Source organism: Lathyrus oleraceus, chromosome 5 (genome assembly GCF_024323335.1).
Source record: "Lathyrus oleraceus cultivar Zhongwan6 chromosome 5, CAAS_Psat_ZW6_1.0, whole genome shotgun sequence".
Taxonomy (NCBI): Eukaryota; Viridiplantae; Streptophyta; class Magnoliopsida; order Fabales; family Fabaceae; genus Lathyrus; species Lathyrus oleraceus.
In genome coordinates this window covers 609,680,148-609,684,897 of record NC_066583.1, presented here as the reverse complement: position 1 = coordinate 609,684,897, position 4,750 = coordinate 609,680,148, and the positions used below count along the sequence as shown (strand labels likewise).

The 4,750-nt window shown below is 40.3% G+C and overlaps 1 pseudogene; it reads left to right on the top strand.

The window, feature by feature from the left end:
* Positions 1 to 4,157: 4,157 nt before the first annotated feature.
* Positions 4,158 to 4,257, top strand: LOC127089332 (uncharacterized; annotated as a pseudogene).
* The last annotated feature ends 493 nt before the right edge of the window (positions 4,258 to 4,750 follow it).

Genomic DNA, 4,750 nt, shown 5'->3' with positions numbered 1-4,750 from the left:
GCTTGATTTCTCTGTTAGATACTTCCACTTGTCCACTGGTTTGAGGGTGGTAAGGTGTTGCTATCCTATGTCTCACTCCATATTTAAGTAGTAGTTTTTCGAGTACCTTGGATATAAAGTGCGATCCACCATCACTGACTACTATCCTTGGGATGCCAAATCTCGGAAATATTATATTTTTAAAGAGTCTAGTTACTACTCGGGTGTCATTAGTTGGAGAAGCTATAGCTTCGATCCACTTTGATACGTAGTCAACCGCCACGAGTATGTACTTGTTACCGAAGGAGGATGGAAACGGTCCCATGAAGTCTATTCCCCACACGTCAAAAATCTCTACTTCCAAAATACCTTTTTGTGGCATCTCGTCACGTCTAGATATGTTTCCCGTGCGTTGACATCTGTCACACTCCTTAATAGCCGCATGTACGTCCTTCCATATAGTTGGCCAATAAAAGCCAGCTTGTAGGATTTTAGAACAGGTCTTGGATGTACTTGTGTGTCCACCATAAGGCGCGGAGTGACAGTGTTGGATTATATTTTCTACCTCTTCTTCGGGTACACATCGACGGAAAATACCATCGGGACCTCTTTTGAAAAGTAAGGGATCATCCCAGTAATAGTGTTTTATGTCATGGAAGAATCTTTTCTTCTGCTGGTAAGATAAAGTAGGTGGAACTATTCTGGCAGCTAAATAATTGACTAGATCAGCGTACCATGGTATGGCAGATATAGCTAAGGTGGTTTCTACTTGCATGTCGGAGTTGTTCTCTTCCAAAGTAGCTATGAGTTTGTCATACGAGAAATCATCATTAATGGATGTTCTTTCTGGTTCAAGGTTCTCAAGTCTAGAGAGGTGGTCTGCTACTACGTTCTCAGTTCCTTTCTTGTCCTTGATTTCTAAGTCGAATTCTTGTAGTAACAAGATCCATCTTAGGAGTCTAGGTTTAGCATCCTTTTTTGTTAGAAGGTACCTGATAGCAGCGTGATCAGTGTAAACTATTATTTTGGCTCCTACCAAGTAAGAACGAAATTTATCTAGCGCAAATACTACTGCTAGGAGTTCTTTCTCGGTTGTGGCATAATTCATCTGTGCTTCATCCAGGGTTCTGCTAGCGTAATATATAACATGAAGCTTTTTATCCTTTCTTTGTCCTAAAACAGCACCTACAGCATAATCACTGGCATCGCACATTATTTCGAATGGTTCATTCCAGTCTGGTGTCTGCATAATGGGTGCGGAGATCAATGCTTGTTTAAGAGTTTGAAATGCTTTTAAACAGTTATCGTCGAATATGAATTCAGCATCTTTCATTAATAGCCCGGTTAAAGGTTTAGTTATCTTAGAGAAGTCTTTGATGAATCGTCGGTAGAAACCGGCGTGTCCTAAAAAGCTTCGTACTTCTCTCACGGTTCTTGGGGGTTGAAGATTTTCGATTACCTCTATTTTGGCTTTGTCTACTTCAATTCCTCTGTTCGAGATGATGTGTCCTAAAACAATTCCTTCTTGTACCATAAAGTGGCACTTTTCCCAATTAAGTACTAAGTTTACTTTTACACATCGTTCAAGAACTCTTTCCAGGTTTTCAAGGCATTCTTCGAAACTTTGTCCGTATACAGAAAAGTCATCCATGAATACTTCCATGATGTTTTCGAGAAAGTCGGCGAAAATTGCCATCATGCATCTTTGAAAAGTTGCAGGGGCATTACACAGACCAAACGGCATTCGTCTATACGCGAAGGTACCAAAAGGGCATGTGAATGTTGTCTTTTCTTGGTCATCAGGGTGAATTGGTATTTGAAAGAAGCCTGAATAACCGTCCAAATAACAGAAATGTGAATGTTTAGCTAGTCGTTCTAACATTTGGTCAATGAATGGTAAAGGGAAATGATCTTTTCGGGTTGCTTTGTTTAGTTTCCTATAATCAATGCACATTCTCCATCCCGATTCGATTCGTTTAGTTATAGTTTCTCCTTTTTCGTTTTCAATAACGGTTATGCCTCCTTTCTTTGGTACAACGTGTACGGGACTGACCCATTTGCTATCAGATATAGGATATATAATACCTGCTTCTAATAACTTGGTTATTTCTTTCTTTACTACCTCACTTAGGATCGGATTTAGTCTTCTCTGGTGTTCCCTAGAGGTTTTACCGTCTTCTTCTAACATGATGCGATGCATACAAATAGAAGGGCTTATTCCTTTAAGATCGGTTATGTGGTATCCTAGTGCGGTTGGATATTTTCTTAAGATATGTAGGAGTTTTTCTGTTTCGAGTCTTCCTAGATCTGCATTGACTATCACAGGTCGTTCAAGTTCTAAGTCTAGGAATTCATATCTCAGATTTTTGGGAAGTGTTTTCAAATCAGGGGTTGGTTTGTTAAGACACTGCGTAGGATCTGGTGTTATTGCTAAGCATTGTTTAGATTTGTCTTCTAAAAGATAGTCTGATGATTTGTCTTCTCCTGACTCTGCTTCTTTTATGCATTCATCGATGATATCCATGAAGTAACATGTATCTTCTATTGCAGGTGCTTTCAAGAATTTGGAAAGAATGAATTCAATTTTCTCTTCACCTACTTCGAAGGTGAGTCTTCCTCATTTTACGTCTATGATTGCACCGGCAGTTGCTAAGAATGGTCTTCCTAGTATAATGGGTGTAGTATCATCTTCTCTAATATCCATAATTGTGAAGTCAGTGGGGATGTAAAACTGACCTATGCGTACGGGAACGTTCTCAAGGATTCCTACAGGATATTTGATGGAACGATCTGCTAGTTGTACAGACATCTTGGTCGGTCTTAATTCTCCCATTTCCAGTCTCTTACATATGGATAAAGGCATAACGCTAATTCCGGCTCCTAAATCGCATAAGGCTTTGTCGATGACAAATTTTCCTATGTGACAGGGTATAGAGAAGCTACCTGGATCCTTGAGTTTAGGGGGCATGTTTTGGATTATAGCGCTACATTCGGCAGGGAGTGTAACGGTTTCACTATCCTCAAGTTTCCTTTTATTAGAAAGAATTTCTTTTAAGAATTTAGCATATGAGGGCATCTGCGTAATAGCTTCGGTAAATGGAATTGTAACGTTTAATTGCTTAAGGAGATCAACAAATTTTCTAAATTGACCTACATCTTTGGTTTTAACAAGCCTTTGAGGGTAAGGTATAGGTGGTTTGTAAGGTGGTGGAGGTACATAAGGTTCCTTCTTTTCTAGGGTATCCTTATTACTCTCTTCCTTTTCCTTAGGTTCACTTTCCTCAGTAGATTTCTTAGGGCTTTGGTTTTCTATCCTTGGATCAGACGGTCCTTCCACTTCTGTTCCACTTCTTAATATAATTGCATGAGCTTGGCTTCTCGGATTAGGTTGGGGCTGTCCAGGGAATGTACCAGTTGGTGCAGCAGTAGGTGCTTGTTGTTGAGCTACTTGAGATATTTGGGTTTCTAACATTTTGTTATGGGTAGCCAAGGCATCTACTTTGCTTGCTAGTTGTTTAAGTTGTTCGCCAGTGTGTATGTTCTGGTTTAAGAAATCTTTATTGGTTTGTTGTTGGGAAGCTATAAAGTTTTCCATCATGATTTCCAAGTTGGATTTTCTAGGGGTATTATTGTTAGGATTTGGTTTCTGGTACCCCGGAGGTATAGATGGGGTTTGATTCGGAGACTGTCCAGGTGCGTATAAAGCATTATTACTCTTATATGAAAAGTTTGGATGATTCTTCCAATTTGGGTTATAGGTATTCGAATAGGGGCTTCCTTGAGCATAGTTTACTTGCTCTGTTTGGATTCCAGTCAAGAGTTGACATTCCGCAGGAGTGTGGCCTTGGATTCCACAGACCTCGCAATTCTGAGCTATAGCAACCATGGCGGTTGGTGGTGATACATTTAAACTTTCAATCTTCTGGACCAAAGCATCCACTTTTGCATTGACGTGATCAAGGTTACTTATCTCGTACATGCCAGTTTTCGGTTGAGGTTTTTCCACTGTTGTTCGTTCGGTTCCCCACTGATAGTGGTTTTGGGCCATGCTCTCGATAAGCTGGTAAGCATCAGCATAAGGTTTGTTCATTAATGCACCACCTGCAGCGGCGTCTATTGTTAACCTTGTATTGTATAAGAGACCATTATAAAATGTGTGAATTACTAACCAGTCTTCCAAACCATGGTGTGGGCAAAGTCTCATCATGTCTTTGTATCTTTCCCATGCTTCGAAAAGAGACTCGTTGTCTTTCTGTTTAAATCCGTTTATCTGGGCTCTTAACATAGCTGTTTTGCTTGGCGGAAAATATCGGGCAAGGAAAACTTTCTTCAACTCGTTCCATGTGGTGACCGAGTTGGAAGGTAGAGATTGAAGCCATCTTCTAGCGCTATCTCTTAATGAGAAAGGAAAAAGACGAAGTCGAATTGCCTCTGAAGTGACACCATTAGCTTTAACAGTATCAGCATATTGAACAAATACGGATAAATGAAGGTTTGGATCTTCGGTAAGATTTCCAGAGAATTGGTTCTGTTGCACAGCCTGCAGCAGTGAAGGTTTAAGTTCAAAGTTGTTTGCTTCGATTGCGGGCGGAGCAATACTTGAATGCGGTTCATCTTGCGATGGAGCGGCGTAATCTCTAAGAGCACGAGCTGGTTCTGCCATCTCGGTTAAAGAAGGAAAAATGTTTTTGATATCAGGAAGGTTTATAGGAGGGAGATTGTTTTCAGCACGATATTCCCGAATTCGTCGTAAGACTCGGAGATATAGTTC